Source organism: Schistocerca americana, chromosome 3, assembly GCF_021461395.2.
Source record: "Schistocerca americana isolate TAMUIC-IGC-003095 chromosome 3, iqSchAmer2.1, whole genome shotgun sequence".
Lineage (NCBI taxonomy): Eukaryota > Metazoa > Arthropoda > Insecta > Orthoptera > Acrididae > Schistocerca > Schistocerca americana.
Window position 1 is genome coordinate 124,044,684 of NC_060121.1, and position 25,386 is coordinate 124,070,069.

Consider the following 25,386-nt stretch of genomic DNA (forward strand, 5'->3'; position numbering starts at 1 on the left):
GAATCTGTCTGTGTGGCCTATAATCTGAAGCCACATGCAACCCAGTATTGCTGATCGGTTGGTGAAGAGGCAGCTCGTGTAGCCAGCGTGAGAACTGCTTAAGATAAACATTGATATCGAAAAATTGTAGCTCTGAAGCTGACTTTATTATTTCTTGAGTTTCTTCGTAGAGGTTACCTTTAATAGGCAAGAACAAAGTAATGGTGATTTTAGTTCTGATGCAGATCTCTGACCGCCATTTTCTCGGACACATTGCACATTACGAGGTTGTGGTTAGCTTAGAACACGAATTTAAAATCAGGGCTACAAAACGCGTCGTCTACCGCAATTTAGTCACTGGTCAATTAAAATCAGCTGCCGACAGGGCACCTCACAATTCCGACATACCTTGCGGCGGCCACATCGAGCACGGTTCCGCGCTTCACATTAACAGCATTTGGGAAGTGACCCGCTGTGTTTGTGCGTCGCCTGTAACAGAGCGGCAGCCGGCTGCAGATGTGGCAACACTGTAGCGGCAAGTGACAGACGTCAACTATTAAGTAACTTTAATTGGACTATAATATCTTCAGTTTCTTCGCCGTATGTGGATTTGCACTCTTTCCTAATTACACTGAAGCGCCAAAAAAAACTGGTATGCGTATTCATATACAGATACATGTAAAAAAGCAGAATACAGCACTGCGGTCGGCAAAGCCTATATAAGATAATAAGCGTCTGGCGCAGTTAGATCGGTTACTGCTTCTACAATGGCAGATTGTCTAGATTTAAGCGAGTCTGAACTTAAAGTTATAGTCGGCGCATAAGCGATGGGACACAGCATCTTCGAGACAGCGATGAAGTGGGCATTTTCCCGTACGACCATCTCACGAGTGTGCCGTAAATATGAGGAATCCGGTAAAACTGCAAATCTCCAACATCGCTGCGGCCGGGGAAAGATCGTGCGAGAACGGAACCAACGACGCCTGAAGAGAATCGTTCGTGACAGAAGTACAACGCTTCCGCATATTGCTGCAGATTTAAATGCTGGGCCATCAAGTGTCAGCGTGCGAACCATTCGACGAAACATCATCGATATGGGCTTTCGGAGAAGAGGGCTCACTCGTGTGCCCTCGCCTAGGCTCGTGAACACAGACATTGGACTGTCGATGACTCGTTTCAAATTGTATCGAGCGGATGGATGTGTACGGGTATGGAAACAAGCTCATGAATCCATGGACGCTGCATGTCAGCAGGGAACTGTTCAAGCTGGTGGGGGCTCTGTAATGGTGTGGGACGTGTGCAGTTGGAGTGATATGGGACCCCTGATGCGTCTAGATACGACACTGACAGATAACACGTACGTAAGCATCCTCTCTGATCACCTGCATCTGTTCATGTGCATTGTGCATTCGGACGGACTTGAACAACTCCAGCAGTACAATGTGACACCCCATAGTCCAGAATTGATACAGAGTGGCTCCAGGAACACTCTCCTGAGTTCAAAACCGCTAGCCCCCAAACTCCCCAGACATGAATATTATTGAGCATATCTGGGGTGCCTTGCAACGTACTGTTCAGAACAATCTCGCCGGCCGAAGTGGCCGTGCGGTTAAAGGCGCTGCAGTCTGGAACCGCAAGACCGCTACGGTCGCAGGTTCGAATCCTGCCTCGGGCATGGATGTTTGTGATGTCCTTAGGTTAGTTAGGTTTAACTAGTTCTAAGTTCTAGGGGACTAATGACCTCAGAAGTTGAGTCCCATAGTGCTCAGAGCCATTTTGAACCAGAACAATCTCCACTCGCCTCGTTCTGTTTCTGATTTATGGGCAGCCCTGCAGGACTGATGGTGCCAGTTCCCTCCAGCACTACTTCAGACATGTCCATGCCACGTGTTGCGGACTGCGGGGGCCCTGCACGATATTAGGCAGGTGTACCAGTCTATTTGTCTCTTCAGTGTATATGTCCTCACTATTTATACCGTCATCTAAAACTTTAACCACCGTTTCGCGCATGACAATATTAAGGCGTTCCCTGCTGATGGCCTCAGCTGGTATCTGTTGTAACAACAGCACCCCAGGGCCGTGCAATGCTCACAGCTACGCGAGAGAGGCCACTTTTGAACCTGCCGCCAGCGCGCCGCGGTGACGAACTCGCTGTCCATCACTGGCGGTTCTCCGCCAGGTGGTGCCACGCGTACACCCGCCAGAGGACGCGCCATTCACCTCTGACTGCCCGTGACTCTGCTTGCCCTGCGCATCCTGTGAAGCAGCCGCACTCAGCACGGAATACTGTAGAGAGGCCACACATCAACGTAGCACGACGTCATTAAACATTACTAATATTCATTGACTATGTGTATCAACATTCAAGACTATTGGTATCTATCAAGAACATTACTCTCATTGTATATAACTCGGCAGGGTATATAAATCGGCGGGGATTAGACCCTTCCACTATCCTACATACCCACAAGTCCCTCATCAGCCCCATTATATGTTATGCCCACCCTGCTTGGATCTCCGCCCCCTCCCCACCTACTACAAATCCCTCCAAATCCTTGAGCGCCACACACTCCGCCTCGCTTATCGCATCCATCTCCTGTCACCATGCGGGTCCTTTATGATCTGATTCCCTTCCCCCATCTCCTCCTGTTCCTTGAACGAAGGCAGATACTATACATCTCCTGCAAACTGGACCCCCCCCCATCCTTTGGTTTCCCCCATCCTCTCCCACCCTAGCCCACTGCCACATCTGTACCATAGTGTCCTGCCCGGTCTCCATCTCCACACGCTCCATACCCTTGTCCAAGGTGACTTCCGCCAACTCCCCCTCCCAGATGATGTCATGCCTTCCATCTAACCCCCCTACCAGCTCTAATCCCTCCTTCTCCCCCCTCCTTCTCAGGGCTCCCTCTCTCCTTCCCTCATCCCCTTCTCTTCTTTTCCCCTGCCAACCACATTCTTTCTCCTTTTCAGCCCCTCCCAGGCTTCTGTCTCCTTCCTTCTCCCTTCCACCACCACCCTACTCCCCCCTCCTGGTTTCCCCCTACCATCTCTCCCCCTCCCCTTTTCTTCCCCCCTCCTGCCCTTCACCTGGTGGTAGGTCCCCTTTGGTGCAGTGATTTTTAACATTTTCATTGTGGTGTCAGTGTTTGTCGTGTGCATGGCTACATTCCACCAGCATCAACAGTGTCGCCAGCATCATTCATTTGTGTTCCCACTACAGTGTTTCTTTGTTTTCGTGTCGACTCACAGTGCTCATTCTCCGCATGTGTGTGCGGCTCTCGTTTATGTTGTTTTCAAATCAACCATTTATACTCGTCTATTTTTGTTCTTGTTTATTCACCAATTTATACCATTCTATGTTATGTGATCTTTTCTCATTTGACCATGCTTTTTTGTAACTCTCTTGGCTGAAGAGCAGCGATTATGCCGCTGCCAGCCCTCCCCGTTTTGGGGAGTGAAATAACAATAAAGAAAAAAATAATAACTTGGCACCACAGAAGAACCTACAGCAGTAGAATAAAACTACTAAATTGGGATTAGAACCCTCCACTATTCTTCACACCTGCAAGAAACAGATCTGACCCAACCTCTGCTATCCTCAAACGCCATGCACCTTTCCCCACATGGGTCCTCTAACACCTTATCAAATTACCATCTCTCCTAACCCACATAGAACACCTCTACATCTCCTACACTATTCAGAAACTAGATTCCGATAACCTGATTACCTCACCTCTGATCACCAACGCCGGTATGCTGCTGCGCTTTCACAAACACATCCCTCCATCCCCACACCCACGCACTCTCCATATGCTATCTCGACGCAATTTCAACCAACTTCCTCTCTCAGACAATCAGTTCTGCCCTGATATTTATCTGTCCTATCCAGTTTAACCGTTCCCCCAAGTATCCCACTCCACACCAAGGCTCTTCTCCTTTCGCTCTCCGTCCACCACCCTTCCTTTCCTCTTGTACCACTACACTCTCACACACCCCTCCTCAACCTCTGTCTATTCCACTATCTGTATTCCCTCGCTCTCTCTGCTTCACCTAACTATCATCTCCATAGTTTCCTCACCTAACAGACCCCTGTCCCTTTACACACACACCCGCACCAGTGCAGGCACTTAAGATGTTAAGAGAAAGTGCGGTGCTTCACTCCATTTTCATAGATGAATATCATCACATTGTCATTGCGTTTTTTAAATCGTACATGTTTTTCGCCTTTTCAGCTCGCGGTCATTTTTTTTTAATTTAAAACGAAAACAATCCTCGTATTTTTTCTCGACATAATGTTCTTATGAATGGTCTTTGCTGAAGAGTGGATTATTGTGCCACTGACAAGCGCCCCCCACCTCCCCCCCCCCCGCACCACCCATCCCGCACCCATATTGGATGTCGGGAATGAAATAACAATAAAGGGGAAAAAAGAACCTACAGCTCTTCAAAGATACGTATATCTCAATTACTAAGTGTACTTATTGTAAATAAACTTACTAATGCGTTATCCTTTTGCAGACGTCTTTCTTTCTTCGCTATCTCTACTGCCGACTCGTCGGCAGCATGAGATTGTTCGTACGAATTCAAAGTATGGTTTCGACGATGTTATTCGAAACATTTACCAATAATTAAAAGAAAGCAGTGCAAAGAAAGAATATAAGCTTCAGTATTTAACAGAAGCTTGAAGCGACATTCCTCTTCAAAGAGCACTGCTCTGACCGGACGCACTTCCCTGATTGCGCCGGAAAAACAGCTAGCGATTCCCATGGGTATTCATCTTTAAGATGCAAGCATCAAGCAAGAAAACACCGGTTTTCGTTATTGTTTTAGGTACCTTCCAGTGTGTAACGGAAGTTGAAATTTGGCTTGTGTATTTTAAATGGCGTTAACACGAGTTCCTCACTTGTTCAAATGGTTCAAATTGCTCTGAGCCCTATGCGACTTAACTTCTGAGGTCATCAGTCGCCTAGAACTTAGAACTAATTAAACCTAACTAACCTAAGGGCATCACACACATCCATGCCCGAGGCAGGATTCGAACCTGCGACCGTAGCGGTCGCTCGGCTCCAGACAGTAGCGCCTAGAACCGTACGGCCACTCCGGCCGGCTCCTCACTTATGCCAACCTCTTCATCTCATAGTACAAGTTACAACCCACATCCTCAGTTATTTATTGGATGTATTCTAATGTCTGTCTTCCCCTGCAGTCCTTACACTTTACAGCTCCCCCCCCCCCCCCCCCCATTACCATGGAAGACATTCCCTGTTGTCTTTAACAAGTGTACTGCCATCATGTTCCGTATTTTTGTCAGTATTTCGAATGTTTCTTTATTCTCCAATTCTGTTGATAACCTTCTTGTTCCTTACCTTATCAGTCCACCTAATTTTCAACATTCTTTCATAGCAGCACATCTCGAATGATTCGATTTTCTTCTTTTCCGGTGTGTTCCAAAGTTCATGATTCACTACCATGCCCTGCTCAAAAACGTATCTTCTCAGAAATTTCTTCTTGAAATTACGGCCTGTGTTCAATAGTAATAGGCTTTTTTTCGACCAGGAATGTCCTCTTTGGCTGTGCTAGCTCGCTTTTTATGTTCTCCTTGCTCCGTCCACCATGAGTTATTTTGCTTCCAAGAGGAAAATTCCTTAACTTCGTCGTAGTCACCAATTTTCATGCTGAGTTCGTCACTATCTCGTTGTGTTGCTCCTCATTACTTCGGTTTATTCTCACTCCATTGGACTGTTCGTTCCGTTCAACAGGTCTAGTAATTCTTCTTCACTTTCACTGAGCGTATCAGTGTCACGACCAATCTTATTATTGATGTACTTTCGTCCGCAATTTTAATCCAACCCTTGAACCTTTCTTTCATTTCTTTCATTCCTTCTTCGATGTACAGCTGAACAGCAGAGCCGAAAGATTATACCCCTGCCCTGCACCCTTTGTAATACGAGCACCTCCTTCTTGGGCTGCTATTCTTATTGTCTCCTCTAGGTTATTGCTATTAGTAGCAAAAAATTACGGCATGTTTGGCTGGTTCGTTGGCTCGGGACGAAGGGACTAAACAGCGAGGTCATCGGTCTCATCGGATTAGGGAAGGACGGGGAAGGAAGTCGGCCGTGACCATCCAAAGGAACCATCCCGGAATTTGCCTGAAGCGATTTAGGGAAATCACGGAAAACCTGAATCAGGATGGTCGGAGACGGGATTGAACCGTCGTCCTCCCGAATGCGAGTCCAGTGCGCTAACCACTGCGCCACCTCGCTCGGTGAGACAAGTTCAGTCATTCTCTTGTTAGCCAAACTGCCAACGCCATGAGGAGTTGTCAAGTTCTTCCAAATGTTCATTTATTTTTTTATTTTTTCGCATAAGGTTCCCTTTACGTTATCAGCAATACGCCAAGTGTAACTGTGCTCTGCAGCAAGTGAGAGCTTGTGCAGCTACGCTGTGTCTGCTCTGAGTCCAGGGCTGTCTTAGAACTGATTGAAAGTTCGAAACGCTACTGTTCTGGCTAAAGCGGATGTCCTGTGGCTCAGAATGTCGCTGTGCTTAACACTGAAAATACCGTTGTTATGGTATATCCAGAAAGATAACCTGTCGTTTTTACAGGTGCAGTTTTATCTGCCTTTTTTAAAATAGTAAAAAAAATTGGATGTCTATATAAATTTATATAATATTATTTACACTTTTTACTGTGATATAATTTTACTTTCTTCTGAATAATTACACAATACAATGAACATTTTATACGTAATAATTAATCCAAATATATATGATAAGAAAATGAGAAATGGAGTAACTTCTTTTAGCACTTTGTACATAAATGCTTCTACATATTCTTCCCTCTGCCGGTCAGTGTGGCCGAGCGGTTCTAGGTGCTTCAGTCTGGAACCGCGCGACCGCTTTAGTTATAAGTTGGAACAGTGGATAGGCCTTGAAAAACTGAACACAGAGCAATCGAGAAAACAGGAAGAAGTTGTGTGGAACTATGAAAAAAATAAGCAAAATATACAAACTGAGTAGTCCTTGCGCAACATAAGCAACAACAAGGAAAATCGGTATACAGGAGCGCAGTGGTCCCGTGGTTAGCGTGAGCAGCTGCGGAACGAGAGGTCCTTGGTTCAAGTCCTCCCTCGAGCGAAATATTTACTTTCTTTATTTTCGCAAAGTTATGATCTCTCCGTTCGTTCATTGACGTCTCTGTTCACTGTAATAAGTTTAGCGTCTGTGTTTTGCGACCGCACCGCAAAACCGTGCGATTAGTAGACGATAGGACGTGCCTCTCCAATGGGAACCGAAAACATTTGATCGCAAGGTCACAGGTCAACCGATTCCTCAACAGGAAAACACGTCTGATATATTCTATACGATACTGGTGGCGGCATGTGCGTCACATGACAGTATATGTTGTCGACACACCTAACTTGTACACTTGGCGAATGGGTAAAAAGATTCTTCTACCTTGCCCGATTTAGGTTTTCTTGTTGATGTGATTATCACTCCCAAAAAAGTGATCGCATCGGGCGGACAGACGGACAGATAATAATTGTCTGAAAACAAAAAATTAAAATTTGCATTCGAGGGAAGACTTGAACCAAGGACATCTCGCACCGCAACTGCTCACACTAACCACAGGACCACGGCGCTCCTCACTGTGTACGACCTTTGAAGTTGCATATCTTCCAAATGGACTACTCAGTTTGTATATTTTGCTTATTTTTTTCATAGTTCCACACAACTTCTTCCTGTTTTCTCGATTAATCTGTGTTCAGTATTTCAAGGACTATCCACTCTTCCAACTTATAGCTAAATCTGAGGGGGGTGCGATGGGGATGTTCCCTTGTAAGTTCTAGGGGACTGATGATCTCAGATGTTAAGTCCCATAGTGCTCAGAGCCATTTGAACCATTTTTCTTCCCTCTACATCCTCACATTTGAAAAGTCTGTCTAATGTTGATCCGTTGCGGTACTCTATCACGAAGTGTATTTTATATCTTTGTGGCCTTATATGGTGAAGTCAATTCTTCTGCCAACTAATACATAATCTGATGTTTGCATTATTGTTCACCTGTTGCTTCCTTATAGACTAGCCATGCATTAGTCGCTGCGACGTCCAATACACTGAAAGGAAAAGAAAAACATGCATAGGTCATCGCAGACATCCATACTTCACAGTACAAAGTCGCGCCATTTGTTCGATGACATCAACGTCCTACTTGCTGTTACTGTAGCACGCCACTGGTTTTGGCAGCTTTTAGGGATGTCGTTCAATGGCAGCAACTATGTCATGCATTGAGCTCAAAAGAAGCACTTTTTTGTTCTTTTTCCCTTGATAGCATGTTAGTCATGTCACCTGTTTTATATAGTATAGTTGTGTGCAAAGATGTTACAACAGATTTTGCTGATTGAGGTGTTTCCCTTCTAGATTTCTTCACTGTACCCATGCCCACGATGTTTCTACTCTTTCTTTAAAAACTTTTTGCTAGGTATCTGGTTGTGAAAAAAATGTCACATTTAATATTTCTTCCTGTGGTAACGAAGAGCTGTATATGACGTGTTCTGTAAGAGGAACGCCTGTGGGGTGCTGTTCGTTTTTGCCTGTGTAAGGATGGAATAAAGCGACGTCATCGACAAAGGGTCTACAGATCGTCATAAGCCAGTCAGGAAGGCAAACAACAATAGCTGCGGACAGGTCTGAAAGTCATTTTTCACAAGTCAAAATGACAGATAAGTGGTCCTCTTAGTAGGATTTTGATGTGTCGACAAAAGTGCCGACACAGTGTTATTTTGAGGGGGCCGATAGGCACGCTATAAGCTCACGCAGAATATCTTGAAGTCTGAAACAGGACGCTCAATGAATTGCTATAAAGAAAAGTACGTTGCTTTGGGAATACTTAACTTTTATATCGTCCTTTGGTATACAGCATTCTTGATGATACAAGTGAGACTCTGTCTTGAGGTACATGCAATGTTACAAATGGCGCCTTGCTAGGTCGTAGCCATGGACTTAGCTGAAGGCTATTCTAACTGTCTCTCGGCAAATGAGAGAAAGGCTTCGTCAGTGTAGTCGCTAGCAAAGTCGTCGTACAACTGGGGCGAGTGCTATCTCGTATCTCGAGACCTGCCTTGTGGTGGCGCTCGGTCTGCGATCACACAGTGGCGACACGCGGGTCCGACATGTACTAAATGGACCGCGGCCGATTTAAGCTACCACCTAGCAAGTGTGGTGTCTGGCGGTGACACCACAGATTTAATGTGCCATTTTTCAGAAAGGCCCTAAATGTTTGGTTCTTAGCAGATGTGTACCGGTACCTCACAAATATTTAATAAAAGTGATAGAAAATGGGAACTGTAGGACAAACTATTTACCACATACATGTCTGCTAAAGCAGAGCACCCGTCAAAACAACGGGTGCGGTCCTTTTAATGTTTCTGCTCCGGCCGATGGTAAACTTGCCTATACGCGACGAACATCCCAGACGTATGAGGTCCAGACGTCGACGGTCTCCAGACACGCCGCGCCCTTCCAGCCACTCAAGCGCCCCTCGCTCCTCTAGCTCCCTCTCCAGGACCCTTCCGGAGCGTCCTGCCGCCTTCCTAACAACGCCGAGCTGCGCAAGAACACGCCACTCTTCTTCCTTGGCACTGGCGTTAAACTAATAAAACTGCCCCAGTACGGACTGCATTAAATATAGCTATTGGATGAGATCTACAGGAAAGACACAGTCAACGTTTCTATCGTTAAAAGAAACTATTATATTGGCGTCCACAGTACTGATCTGCGTGTTTTAGTAGCGAGATATCTTGTGATGTCTCTGGAATGAGCATTTGGATGCTCAGAACAGAATCTGTGTCAGCAGCGTCCATGGATTCTTCATAAATTAACAAAAAAAAAAGTTCATCTGAATTGTGTTTGCTTCTGCATTACGAAACCTGGCACTATACTGAAGTATACTGCGGCAAGAGAATCAGACAGTATTTTATAATTTCCAGAATGAGATTTTCACTCTGCAGCGGAGTGTGCGCTGATATGAAACTTCCTGGCAGATTAAAACTGTGTGCCCGACCGAGACTCGAACTCGGGACCTTTACCTTTCGCGGGCAAGTGTTCTACCATCTGAGCTACCGAAGCACGACTCACGCCCGGTCTCACAGCTTTACTTCTGCCAGTATCTCGTCTCCTACCTTCCAAACTTTACAGAAGCTCTCCTGCGAACCTTGCAGAACTAGCACTCCTGAAAGAAAGGATAATGCGGAGACATGGCGTAGCCACAGCCTGGGGGATGTTTCCAGAATGAGATTTTCACTCTGCAGCGGAGTGTGCGCTGATATGAAACTTCCTGGCAGATTAAAACTGTGTGCCCGACCGAGACTCGAACTCGGGACCTTTACCTTTCGCGGGCAAGTGTTCTACCATCTGAGCTACCGAAGCACGACTCACGCCCGGTCTCACAGCTTTACTTCTGCCAGTATCTCGTCTCCTACCTTCCAAACTTTACAGAAGCTCTCCTGCGAACCTTGCAGAACTAGCACTCCTGAAAGAAAGGATAATGCGGAGACATGGCGTAGCCACAGCCTGGGGGATGTTTCCAGAATGAGATTTTCACTCTGCAGCGGAGTGTGCGCTGATATGAAACTTCCTGGCAGATTAAAACTGTGTGCCCGACCGAGACTCGAACTCGGGACCTTTACCTTTCGCGGGCAAGTGTTCTACCATCTGAGCTACCGAAGCACGACTCACGCCCGGTCTCACAGCTTTACTTCTGCCAGTATCTCGTCTCCTACCTTCCAAACTTTACAGAAGCTCTCCTGCGAACCTTGCAGAACTAGCACTCCTGAAAGAAAGGATAATGCGGAGACATGGCGTAGCCACAGCCTGGGGGATGTTTCCAGAATGAGATTTTCACTCTGCAGCGGAGTGTGCGCTGATATGAAACTTCCTGGCAGATTAAAACTGTGTGCCCGACCGAGACTCGAACTCGGGACCTTTACCTTTCGCGGGCAAGTGTTCTACCATCTGAGCTACCGAAGCACGACTCACGCCCGGTCTCACAGCTTTACTTCTGCCAGTATCTCGTCTCCTACCTTCCAAACTTTACAGAAGCTCTCCTGCGAACCTTGCAGAACTAGCACTCCTGAAAGAAAGGATAATGCGGAGACATGGCGTAGCCACAGCCTGGGGGATGTTTCCAGAATGAGATTTTCACTCTGCAGCGGAGTGTGCGCTGATATGAAACTTCCTGGCAGATTAAAACTGTGTGCCCGACCGAGACTCGAACTCGGGACCTTTACCTTTCGCGGGCAAGTGTTCTACCATCTGAGCTACCGAAGCACGACTCACGCCCGGTCTCACAGCTTTACTTCTGCCAGTATCTCGTCTCCTACCTTCCAAACTTTACAGAAGCTCTCCTGCGAACCTTGCAGAACTAGCACTCCTGAAAGAAAGGATAATGCGGAGACATGGCGTAGCCACAGCCTGGGGGATGTTTCCAGAATGAGATTTTCACTCTGCAGCGGAGTGTGCGCTGATATGAAACTTCCTGGCAGATTAAAACTGTGTGCCCGACCGAGACTCGAACTCGGGACCTTTACCTTTCGCGGGCAAGTGTTCTACCATCTGAGCTACCGAAGCACGACTCACGCCCGGTCTCACAGCTTTACTTCTGCCAGTATCTCGTCTCCTACCTTCCAAACTTTACAGAAGCTCTCCTGCGAACCTTGCAGAACTAGCACTCCTGAAAGAAAGGATAATGCGGAGACATGGCGTAGCCACAGCCTGGGGGATGTTTCCAGAATGAGATTTTCACTCTGCAGCGGAGTGTGCGCTGATATGAAACTTCCTGGCAGATTAAAACTGTGTGCCCGACCGAGACTCGAACTCGGGACCTTTACCTTTCGCGGGCAAGTGTTCTACCATCTGAGCTACCGAAGCACGACTCACGCCCGGTCTCACAGCTTTACTTCTGCCAGTATCTCGTCTCCTACCTTCCAAACTTTACAGAAGCTCTCCTGCGAACCTTGCAGAACTAGCACTCCTGAAAGAAAGGATAATGCGGAGACATGGCGTAGCCACAGCCTGGGGGATGTTTCCAGAATGAGATTTTCACTCTGCAGCGGAGTGTGCGCTGATATGAAACTTCCTGGCAGATTAAAACTGTGTGCCCGACCGAGTTTGAGTCTCGGTCGGGCACACAGTTTTAATCTGCCAGGAAGTTTCAGTATTTTATAATTTACTTACCTGGCATGTCCACTTTCTGAAAATAACAATAAACGCTACCTGCGTGCTGTAATATCAAAGTTCATAGTTTGGCGTTTATGGTACTCCAAAAAGAACAAGTACGCAAAAAATACGATGAAATATTTCGTGTAATAGTATTCAATGTTTCTTCGGTACCTTTTCACAAAACCAAGATAACTTCAACACAGCTGTACGAACAAGTGGAACTTAACTGCTTCTAGTGGGAAGTAAACTTACACTACTTTCATGTACGCAGCCGCTGACGTAATTGTATAATCAGTCTTAAGAATTCAAAAGAATGCAAGTATTGTTGGCAGTAGAATTTGAACTAAGTTAACATTCCAAAAATATTGCAGCGTTATTGATGACTTGCATCCATTCACGCCCATTGTGCATTCCGACGGACTTGGACAATTCCAGCATGACACTGCGACACCCCACACGTCCAGAATTGCTACAGAGTGGCTACCGGAACACTATTCTTAGTTTAAACATTCCCGCTGGCCACCAAACTTCCCAGACATGAACATTATTGAGCATATCTGGAATGCCTTGCAATGCGCTGTTAAGAAGAGATCTCCATCCTTCGTACTCTTACGGATTTATGGACAGCCCTGGCAGGATTCGTGGTGTCAGTTCCCTCCAGCACTGCTTCAGACGTCAGTCGAGTCCCTGCCACGTCGTGTTGCGGCACTTCTGCGTGCTCGCGGGGGCCCTATACGATATTACGCAGGTGAACCAGTTTCTTTGGCCTTCCAGTGTAGTAATCACAGTAACGACAAGATGTTCAGGGAATTGTTACTTAATCCTAGTTTGTTGCTTTTTACTGATTGTATCTGCATCAAATTACTGTCTCAAGGGCAAACTTGCTCCTGTAACCACTCATTTGGCAAAATTTTTCATTATAATTGTTATTTGAATTAATTGTTTGCGGGAATAAAATTTTGTGTGCAGTGGCAGATGAATGAAGTTCTCCCTCCCCAAGTTCCAGTCCTTCCACTTAGTCCTTCATGGACGTTTTAGGAGGAGCCGATGTATCCGCTTATCAGTAACACGAGGGAACACAGGTTCTCGCTGACGTGCAGTTGTGCCGTCAGCGTTTCTCAATCAATACCACCCGTGACATGAAGTCATACGCAATGGTTCCCCAGTCACCCGGGGTAGCGCTGAATCGTGATTCATCACTGGACACGGTGCGTCGCCATTCATTACCAGGTCACGCTTCTCGGTCACGGCGCCCTTCCTGACACAGGCGTTTGCGTCGTGGCGTTTCCGGCAGCCTACGAACGGGACAGTAATTCGCTAGTCGGGCTGACGCAGATTGTTCCAGAGTGTCCATTACTTGTTCTCAAATGACAGGCGCATATGTGGAGGGTTTACGATGTGTTTGTTGTGCAATACTGCGATCCTGCCTTGTGGTGATCAGACGTGCTGTCCCGCAACACTGAGGACGAGTATGCGTCCCCGAATATTGACATGCAATCCAGCACCGGGCCTCTCTCACACCCTAATGCCCCGAAAATCTCTGTATTGAAGGATTAGGCCAGCTGACCAAATGGAGACCCACAATGAAGCTCTGACAGGTTCTGATAACGCTGTCTCACACTAATACGCATGTCCGTTTCCTTTACAGAGATCACTCAACATCTGACTCTGTTCACGCCCTTTGTAAGCCTACCAGGCCCAGTAATAACGCCAGACACGAAGAACACTAATACACTCTGTTACCCATGCTATCTGTCACACACAATTGTAACTCTAATCCTCTACATACCCGTCGATAGTCTGTATGTATACGATGTTCCATTGACATACGAGAACGTCTTATGGGTGTCTCTATTTTTCAGGCGGTGTACATTAATTCTTAACATTTATTTTCAGTTATGTCCGCCTTCTTAGCTGGGTGGGAACATGCTCGCGCCTCCCATGCAAGCGGGCCCGAGTTCGATTCCCGGCCGGGTTGGAGATTTTCTCCGCTCGGAGACTGGGTGTTGTGTTGTCGCCATCATCATTTCATCCTCATCACCGTCGCGCATGTCGCCCAATGTGTCGTCGACTGAAATAAGACTTGCACTTGGGGGCCGAACTTCCCCGAACAGGGGTCTCCCGGCCAACGATGCCACACGCTCATTTCCATTTTCAGTTATGTTAATAAGCTACTCAGAGTTAATATCCACCTTTCCTTTTTCTCCGCAGACACAGTGAATTAAACAATCACATCGTTAGCATGGTAAACGCCAATATTGATTACAGGAATATGGATTCTCACTTTATAGTGAATCGGGCCATGAAGGAGTCGCTAAACTTGTAGACATGTGCGAAATTTGCCAGCTTGCGCTTTCTCCTGCAACGAGTGCGCCAATGGAGGCGGCGCAGCGATGAAAAACGCAAGCTCCTATTAGGGAGTTTACCGCTTCAAACCCCTGTCCGGCCATCCATATTCAGATATTCCGTAATTTCTGTAAATCACTTAAGGATACAGGGTACTTACAAATGGTGGAAAAATCGAATTTTTTTAATCACTTTGTTAAATTCTATAGTCCTTCCTGATTACATTGATATATACACTATAGGGTTTCAAATGAAAAATGACCTATATATACCAAATATTAAAGTTACGGTCACGTATGCCGCCACGCCCCCTTTATTTCTGTTACAGAGACCAGTATTATTTCGAAAATAACTGTGAACTTTGTTTCTAGCAATTATACATATGATACATTGTATATGTTGGTAACAGAGCAGGTTTCTAGTGTCTATAAATGATTATCTTCGCTAGTATTTACTTTTGTTTCGCTGAAGCAGTTTGTTCACGTGTTACTGAACATATGTTGTCCAAGTGCTACATATATTTGTGGAAGTACATATCATTTAGTGTGCAATAAATACGAACTATGCCACGCATCAAGAAATTCAATAAAAGGAGATTCCGTGGTAACTAGTTCACAAACAAAGCAAGCCACACTGTTAAAAGTAGCCTACGTATAAGTTCTCCAGGGAAAAATCTCCCACATGGCACGCCTCCTGGTGATTCAAATTTCTGTGTTAACAATGACGCTGTATGTAGAGGATTTGTTGTTGTTGATGTGGGCATCTTATCATCTTTGATAAAGGAAGTGGCGAAATGTAAACAATGTGATGGTGTAGGCTGTGTGGAAATAACTGAACAACAAAGTAGAAGGAAGGGTTTAGCGTCAAAATTAGTTGTTCTGTGTAGATCCTGCAATAAATCTACCCCGAAAATGACTTCGAACATTGTGCATAATTCATATGATGTGAATTTGAAGTTAGAGTATACAATGTGTGCAATAGAAGAGGAAAAAAGGCTGCTCAAGCGTTTTGTGGTTTGATGGACCTACCTCTTCCTCCCAGTAGGTTCACCAAGTACATAAAAACACTTTTAGGTGCCTTGATGGTTGCGTGTAAAGCATCTATGAAACGTCCAGTAGAATAAACTACAAATATTAGTGGAACCAGGAACATTACTGTTGCTCTTGATGGGACATGGCAACGCCGAGGACATCGTTCCTTGAATGGAGTTGTAAGTGCTACTTCTCTGGAGAATGGGAAAGTTGTTGATGTTGAGTGCTTATCTAAGTACTGCCTCACCTGCCATGGTAACACTGAAGGACATATTGAACATCAGTGTTCTAAGAATTACGGTGGTTACAGTGGAGGTATGGAGTGTGATGGAGCTCCACAAATATTTCAGAGGTCGGTGCCCGCTTTAACATTGGATATACGAAGTACCTAGGTGATGGAGACTCTAAAGTTTTCAATAAAATTAATGAGTTCAATGTTTATGGTGATACCTTGGTAACAAAACTGGAGTGTTGTGGACATGTGCAAAAGAGGTTGGGTGCTGAAGCTACTAAGAGAAATGAAAGGAAAGTTGCTATCTGATAGAAAATCTCTGTCTGGCCGTGGCAGATTGACAGAAACTGAAATAGACCTTCTTCAGAGTTATTATGGACTGGCCATTAGACGAACTGCACCTCTGAGTGATGTTACAGCAATGAGAAAAGCTGTTATGGACCACCTACTTTCGTAAGTTCTCCACATATGACCACCCTGATCACGGACTTTTCCCTAAAGGAGTAGATTCTCGGTATGTTTACCAAAAAGCAAAAGAAAGTGGTAAAATATACCATCATAAGCATTCTCTTCCTGAGCCTGTTATGAATGAAATAAAACCAATTTTTGGAGACCTGAGTGACCCTGTTTTGCTTAGAAAATGGTTTCATAGGGGCACTCAGAATATAAATGAAAGTTTCAACCATTGCATATGGATAAGATTACCCAAGAAGATTTTTGTAGGACAAAATACATTACAATTTGGTGTACTAGATGCAGTGATATGTTTCAATAATGGAGTGATAGGAAGGTCGGAAGTCCTGAGAAATTTAAGCATAAAATGTGGCTCTAATATGGAAGATTAATTGCTTGCGTGTGACAGACAACAGGTGCATGAAACTGAAAGATTCGCTCTTCAAGTTACCAAATGAGCAAGAAGTGCTAAAAGGAATACTAAGAGGAAGCTCGAAGATGAAGAAATGCTGCAGGATGAAGATTACGCTTCAGGAATGTTCCGAGGCACAGTTTAATTGGACTCATATCTTCATTCGCAATTTCTCGCAAGTTGTATTTTTCAGAATTCAGGTACAAATATTTCCTAAAGTTTATAAAGCATTGCTCTAATTTTTTTGTATAACTTTCAATAGTCCATATTTATGTAGTAGACCTAAGATTTATTGCAGAATTAAATAAATTACAGAAAAAATAACATTTTTACTATGAAAAAATTATTAAAATTAAAAGGTAAGATGTGATATTTTTTTTTATCCTTGTAATATACGTAATAGGTGGAATTAAATAGGTCTAGTACCTCAGCTATCATGTCACACATATGATATAAATTTGGTCTCCTTCAAATGTATAACATTGGATTAAATGGTACCTCAATTTGAGGAAGCATTTTGAAAACAAAACTGCATCAATTTCTTTGTAATTTTTTTAATAACCCAGAGCAGGTTCAAAAATATTCAAAATACTTGTGATTTGTTTAGAAAGTGTGCTGCATTACCTGATATCAACAAAAAAACTGTAAAACATGTACATTATAAACAGTGCCAGAAAGAAATAAGTGTTCATTTTTACATAATATTGAGCCGGAATAGTACCCTGCATCCTAAAGGGAAACAATGGGGAGATTACATTGAAAAGGCGCAACCCAGTTTCTTTCCAAGTTCTTCCTCGATCCAAACTTAAGCTCCGTCTCCAATGACCTCGTCGCCGACGGGACGTTAAACCCTAATCGTCCTTCCTTCCTCCCTTTTAGCAAGTGCAAATTACACTGCTCAACCAGAACATTACGACCACCTACCTAATAGCCGGTATGTCTATCTTTGGTACAACAGCGTTGCGTCGTGGCCTGGAAGCAATGAGGCGTTGGTAAGTCGCTGGAGGCAGTTTGCACCCATCTGCACACACATATCACCTAATTCCCGTAAATTCCGGAGATTGGGATGATGAGCTATGACGCCACGTTCAATCATATTCATGTGTTCGATCGGGTTCAGCTCTCTAGCGAGCTGTGGGGCCAACACATCAACTGGAATTTGCCACTGTGTTCCTCAAACCATTCCATCATACCCCTGGCCCTGTGACATGAAGCATTATCTTGTTGAAAAATGCCACTGCTGTTGGGGAACATGATGGTCATGAAGGGGTGTACGTGTATATGATACACCTTGGCCGTCACAATGTATTTTATAAAACCGCAGTGGTCGTCGGTCGAGGGTTGTAGTTCCATTCTGATAATGTGTGAGAACCGCTTAGTTCGCACAGAACTCAGAGAGCTGCCGACATTTTTTCTCCGTCACGCAGTATAGGTGTCAAGGAGCTCTGGAAGACGACGGATTAGCGGCGTCCCATCGACATGATTAAGAAGGTTGAAACTCCTGGTTAAACCCGTAGGTCAGAACCGGTAGGTGGAATTGTGGAAAGGGGCCAAATTGAGCGGCTGTCACTTACACTCGAACACGTATAACTTTATTTAGTTGGCCAAACATTACAGCTTAAGTTTCCGAGCTTAATTATCGACTGAATATGTCACTCAATCTTACGACTTAAGGGCACAACCTCTAATTTTTAAAACGGCTGAAGGCCCATCACTTAATACACAACAACAATAAATTTTCAAACGGTAGAAGGCCCAAAGCTTTATCCAGGAAAAAATATTTTAAATGAGGGTGAAGGCTCAAACAATCTAAGACTCAGCAAGTAAGGAATTTTAATTTTAAGACGGCTGAAGGCCCATGATTGAAAAACAAAACAATAAATTTTCAAAAGACAGAAGGCCCAAAGCTTTATCCAGAAATATTTTAAAACGCCTGAAGGCCCATGATTTAAAAACACAACTACAATAAAGCATACAAATTCAAATCATCGGCTATGAGCCATTAAAATACACAATCAAACACCAATAAGAAAAGGCAGTACAGCCAGCGGCGCTCAGAAGATTCTGGGAGTCGGTCTGCACTTGAAATATTAACGTTCGCTTAGGGGAGACAGGTAGTCGGTCCTACTATATCCGATCAACCGGTAACCGAACCAAGAGACAGCTAACGGACTCACCGACACGACGACTTGCTTTCCACCCTACAGGCACACAAGGAACTCCAAAGCCAAAACGTAAGAGACGTAGCTGCCCACAACCAAGTATGCATAAGCTGTCAAAACTACACACAGTGACAACACGATGAGGAAAGGACACTGCCTGAATTTTACGTCAGCCGCCAGGGCAGGTAACCGGAACGCTAACGCCCACAAGGCAGAAAATTCCGCTGGTGCACTTGGACTTCAAATAACCAAAGCACAGTTAAACTCCACCGGATGGTGGCCAAACTTTCGCCAACTCTTAACACTCGCTGTTGCTCACGGGAATACCCCCAACAGCCAACCATGGAAACCAACGGCACAATGTGAACAGACCGACTTCGGTAATTAAATCACCACTCAACTTTGATGTCCTAGGTCGGTGAGCCACGAACCTCGTAGCAATCGGAACAGCTCCCACACACTCCGACACTGCGTAGAGACCGCCAGCGGGCCCGGCCCGCTGCGCCGCGGGGAGATTTCCTGGCTGATCCACACCAACCGACAGACTGCCACACATCAGCACGGAGACAGCACTAAAATAACTGAACAGTCGACATCACAAGCTACACACAGTTTCACGAACACTTGCACGAATGACTAGACAATACTAACAGCAGCGACTGTGCAATATCAAGGACGAATCACGAGTCGGCACACGCAGGCAACCCATAAGCGATCGCCGGCCAACATACACGTCGTCCGACAAGGCGACCGACCGCCGACCAACCAAGGTGGTCCACACTCAAGTGGTATGTATCGGCAGCCGTCGGGCGAGTCATGGCTGTCCGGATCTCACTGCAGTCGCGCCCCGACTGAACTCGATCCCAACTCACCTCGAACACGCGACAACTGGGAAGTAATAGCAGTCAGCAAAGATAATACGCGAGGGCTGATAATATCGATAAGCGCCGCTGCTGCCGCTCACGGGCAGGTAAGGCAGCAACTCAGTGAGACCAGTAATTGAAATTAACATAACAAGGTGGTAGTGCAGTAAAAACAGGATGTCAAATGAGATATGCCACGAACACGAGCCACGCACGGCTCAAAGATATCGGGATTAATCAGACCATATAACGCTCTGCCGCTACCGATGGTCACGTGCCCATTGCATTCGTAGTCGCCGATGTCAACGGTGTTATTGGCACATGGATGGGTCGTCGGCTGTGGAGGCCTATCGTCAGTATTCGGTGCACGTGCGTTCACACACACTTGTCCCCCCTGCGGGTTCGGGGGTAAGAATAGGCCCGCGGTATTCCTGCCTGTCGTAAGAGGCGACTAAAAGGAGTCTCAAATGTTTTGGCCTTAATGTGATGGTCCCCCTTGGGGTTTGACCTCCATTTTTCAAAATTCTACAGAAGTACGAGCCTTTTGGGGAAGGACACCTTACATGGTGTACCACTGGTCCTAAGTGCACTAAGACCTTGGCACTCAGCATTGCACCGGCGTTGTCACCATACCCATTATTCCTCAAATTGGGCCTAAACGCCTGATGGGTTGTCCAAGTTACGCCCATAGTGCATCTCCATCTGCACCAGCGATCATGATGGACTTTCGATGGCACCAGAAATCCAGCACGGTAGCCAGCCCGTTGTGGTGGGGTCGTCATGTACCCTCTAGGTTGTAGCCCCCTGACAACACAGGGATCGTACTGCCGATACCTGAGCTGCACCCTCCCCACGTTGGCCAAGGAGTAGATGCCCATCTCCTTGGGGCATCAGGACTCCCGGCAATGGTCATCCTGCCAGGTGGCCCTTGCTGCGGCTGGGTGGCGCCCGTGGGGAGAGCCCCTGGTCGGAGTGGGTGGTATCGGGGCGGACGTTTCGCACATGAAACGTCAACACGTATCAGGTCGCTCTGCGGCCGAGTCTTCCAAAAGAAAAGGTACCGTTTCTAGTTCTGGTTCTCCTGCCCTTTCCCCCTTGGCCACTCCATGGGAGGAGGGACAGGCCCGCCGGCTTGGGGCGAAGTACTTCCCCCGCTATTTGGTCTGTTCTCGAACAGATGGGGGGACGTTCGCCACCTCCAAGCCCATGTTCTTTGTTCAACACATTGAGGACGTCTTCGGGGAAATCGAGGCTCTCAGCAAGATGCGATCAGGGTCCGTTCTTATCAAGACCACCTCTGCCACACAATCGGCGGCACTCCAGGCATGCGACCGCCTAGGGGACATCCCAGTCTCCATTGTCCCACATCTGGCACTAAATAGGACGCAGGGGGTTATTTTTCATCGTGACCTCCTCCTACAATCTGATGAGGAGCTCAGGGCCAACCTGGAGCGCCGCGGCGTGCATTTCGTCCGGCGAGTCCAGCGCGGCCCCAAAGACCGTCGCATCGACACCGGGGCCTTTATCCTCGCTTTCGAGGGGGACGTTCTCCCGGAGAAGGTAAAGGTGATGTGCTACCGGTGCGACGTGCAACCTTACGTCCCGCCTCCTATGCGCTGTTTTAGGTGTTTGCGCTTTGGGCACATGTCGTCCCGGTGTGAGGCTGAGCCCCTTTGTGGCGACTGTGGACGTCCTCTTCGTGAGGAACATACTTGCACCCCACCACCTCGGTGCCCTAATTGTCCTGGCGTCCACTCGCCTAGGTCCCCAGACTGCCCCGCCTATCAAAAGGAGAAAAAGATACAAGAAATCAAAACTTTGGATCGGCTCTCTTATTCTGAGGCCAGGAAGAAGTATGACCGCCTTCATCCCGTGTCACTGGCCACTTCGTTTGCCTCAGTTGTGTCCACTCCTTCCGCTGTATCCTCACCTCTATCCTGTCCCCCCTCCGCCTCCTCTGCCCGTCAGGGGGCTCTGCCTCCGCCTCCCAAATCCCTCCCTTCCAACTCCTCCTCCCCCGCGGCCCCCACCCCCCCTGCCCCAGGGGCCACCCTTCCTCCTCCTCCTCCCCCCACGCCACCTGAGAAGTGATCCTCTTCTCAGGCGTCCATCGGGGAAACGTTCCGGACCCCAGCTTCCGAGGTCCGGCGTTCCAAAACGGACCCCGCGCGTGAGGACCTTCTTCGGGTCCAGCCCACCATCCCTGTGCCTCCTCGGCCTTCCAAGAAGGCCTCCAAGAAGAAATCTCTATCCCCCTCTCCACCCCGGCGCGTTTCATCTGACGCTTCATCCGTGAGTCGCTGCTCCCGGCCGTCCTCAGTTTCGCCGGGACGCTCTGCTGCCAGGTGTTCCGCCGGCCTTTTGTCGGCAAATGATGCGGCCCCTCCTACACAATCAGGGACAGCGGCCGCAGCTGGCGACGAGTCGATGGAACCGGATCCGCCTGCCGTCAGTTGTAGCGTTGTTGCCTCGCAACCTGGCCCTCCGCGGCCATCGAGGTGACCAACTCTTCCCCGTCTCGTTCCCCCAACTTTTTGACTAGCAATGGCGTTGTTTCATTGGAACATAAGAGGTATTCGATCTAATCGGGAGGAATTACAACTGCTCCTCCGCCTGCACTGTCCGCTCGTCCTTGGTCTCCAGGAAACCAAGTTGCGCCCGACTGACCGTATTGCCTTTTCCCACTATACCTCGGAGCGGTATGACCTCGCCCCTGTGGACGGTATCCCAGCTCATGGTGGGGTCATGTTGCTCGTTCGGGACGATGTCTGTTACCATCCCATCCCATTGACCACCCCACTCCAAGCAATAGCTATCCGCATTACTCTTTCTGCTTTTACTTTTTCAGTTTGTACCGTCTACACTCCACCGTCATCTGCTGTTAGTCGGGCTGACATGATGAACCTGATCGTTCAGCTTCCCCCGCCGTTCTTATTGTTCGGCGACTTCAATGCCCATCATCCCCTTTGGGGCTCTCCTGCATCCTGTCAAAGAGGCTCACTCTTGGCGGATGTCTTCAACCATCTCAATCTTGTCTGCCTCAATACCGGCGCCCCGACTTTCCTCTTGGACTCTACTCATACCTACTCCCACTTGGACCTCTCGATCTGTTCTACCACTCTTGCCCGTCGGTTCGAGTGGTATGTCCTTTCTGACACCTATTCGAGCGACCACTTCCCCTGTGTCGTTCGTCTCCTGCACCACACCCCATCCCCACGTCCTTCGCGCTGGAACATACTGAAAGCTGACTGGGGACTTTAATCCTCCCTGGCGACCTTTCCGGACCGCGATTTTTCCAGTTGTGACAGTCAGGTCGAATACCTCACGGCTGTTATTATCAATGCTGCCGAACGTTCCATACCTCGTACTACTTCTTCTTCACGTCGCGTTTCCGTCCCCTGGTGGAACGAGGCTTGTAGGGACGCTATCCGTGCTCGACGACGTGCTTTACGCACCTTTCGTCGCCATCCTACGTTGGCGAATTGTATTGAATACAAACGACTCCGAGCGCAATGCCGTAGAGTCATCAAAGACAGCAAAAAAGCTTGCTGGGCCGCTTTCACGAGCTCCTTTACCAGTTTTACTCCCTCTTCCGTTGTTTGGGGTAGCCTGCGCCGGCTGTCGGGCATTAAGGCCCACTCCTCAGTACCTGGCCTGACCTCAGGTAATGAGGTCCTTGTTGATCCTGTGGCTGTCTCCAACGCCTTTGGCCGCTTTTTCGCGGAGGTTTCAAGCTCCGCCCATTACCATCCTGCCTTCCTTCCCAGGAAAGAGGCAGACGAGGCTCGGCGACCTTCCTTCCACTCGCTGAATCTGGAGACTTACAATGCCCCCTTTACTATGCGGGAACTCGAACGTGCGCTTGCACTGTCCCGGTCCTCTGCTCCGGGGCCAGATGCCATTCACGTTCAGATGCTGGCACACCTTTCTCCGGCGGGCAAAAGCTTCCTTCTTCGTACCTACAATCGCGTCTGGACCGAAGGTCAGGTCCCCATGCGTTGGCGTGACGCCGTTGTTGTTCCTATACCCAAACCCGGGAAGGATAGACACCTTCCTTCTAGTTACCGCCCCATTTCTCTTACAAGCTGTGTCTGTAAGGTGATGGAGCGCATGGTTAATGCTCGGTTAGTTTGGATTCTTGAATCTCGACGACTACTTACTAATGTCCAATGCGGCTTTCGTCGCCGCCGCTCCGCTGTTGACCACCTTGTGACCTTGTCGACATTCATCATGAACAACTTTTTGCGAAGGCGCCAAACGGTAGCCGTGTTCTTCGACTTGGAGAAGGCTTATGATACCTGTTGGAGAGGAGGTATCCTCCGCACTATGCACAAGTGGGGCCTACGCGGTCGTCTGCCCCTTTTTATTGATTCCTTTTTAACGGATCGAAAGTTTAGGGTACGTGTGGGTTCCGTATTGTCCGACGTCTTCCTCCAGGAGAACGGAGTGCCTCAGGGCTCCGTCTTGAGCGTAGCCCTTTTTGCCATCGCGATCAATCCAATTATGGATTGCATTCCACCTAATGTCTCAGGCTCTCTCTTTGTCGATGACTTCGCGATCTACTGCAGTGCCCAGAGAACATGCCTCCTGGAGCGCTGCCTCCAGCGTTGTCTAGACAGCCTCTACTCATGGAGCGTGGCAAATGGCTTCCGGTTCTCTGAAGAGAAGACGGTTTGTATCAACTCTTGGCGATATAAAGCGTTCCTTCCGCCATCCTTACATCTCGGTCCCGTTGTTCTCCCATTCGTGGACACAACTAAGTTTCTAGGGCTCACGTTGGACCGGAAACTGTGTTGGTCTCCACATGTCTCTTATTTGGCGGCCCGTTGTACACGTTCCCTTAATGTCCTCAGAGTTCTTAGCGGTTCATCTTGGGGAGCGGATCGCACTGTCCTGCTTCGCTTGTATCGGTCCATAGTCCGATCGAAGCTGGATTATGGGAGCTTCGTCTACTCGTCCGCTCGGCCATCCCTCTTACGCCGGCTCAACTCCATCCACCATCGGGGGATACGTCTTGCGACCGGAGCCTTCTACACTAGTCCTGTCGAGAGTCTTTACGCTGAAGCTGCCGAGTTACCATTGACCTACCGGCGCGACATACTGCTGTGTCGGTATGCCTGCCGGCTGTTGTCTATGCCCGAACACCCCTCTTACAAGTCCTTCTTCGCCGATTCTCTCGACCGTCAGTACGGGTTATATGTGTCTGCCCTGCTGCCCCCCGGAGTCCGCTTCCGTCGCCTGCTTCGACAATTGGATTTTGCCCTCCCTACCACCTTCAGAGAGGGTGAGAGCCCGACACCACCTTGGCTCCAGGCTCCGGTTCGTATTTATCTCGACCTCAGCTCACTCCGGAAGGAGGGTACTCCGGCTGCAGTGTATTGCTCACGGTTTGTCGAACTTCGTGCTCGACTTGCTGGTCACACCTTTATTTACACCGATGGCTCCAAAACTGACGATGGTGTCGGCTGTGCCTTTGTCGTCGGGACCGCCACCTTTAAATACCGGCTCCTTGACCAATGTTCCAGCTTTACGGCCGAGCTTTTTGCTCTCCATCAGGCCATTCAGTATGCCCGCCGCCACCGCCATTCATCGTATGTCCTCTGCACTGACTCACTCAGTGCTCTTCAGAGCCTTGGGGCTCCCTATCCGGTCCATCCCTTGATTCAACGAATACAGCAGTCCCTCC

The 25,386-nt window shown here is 47.6% G+C and overlaps 1 protein-coding gene and 1 non-coding gene across 3 annotated transcripts in view; one reads left to right on the top strand and one right to left on the bottom strand.

Annotated features, from left to right (window-relative positions):
- LOC124605752 (tubulin polymerization-promoting protein homolog) overlaps positions 1-25,386 on the top strand; it is a 460,410-nt gene that overhangs the window by 163,580 nt on the left and 271,444 nt on the right. The gene's annotated exons all lie outside the window — the stretch shown is intronic.
- On the bottom strand, positions 6,173-6,244 carry Trnaa-cgc. The gene has a single exon. It is a non-coding gene; the product is annotated as a tRNA-Ala (tRNA).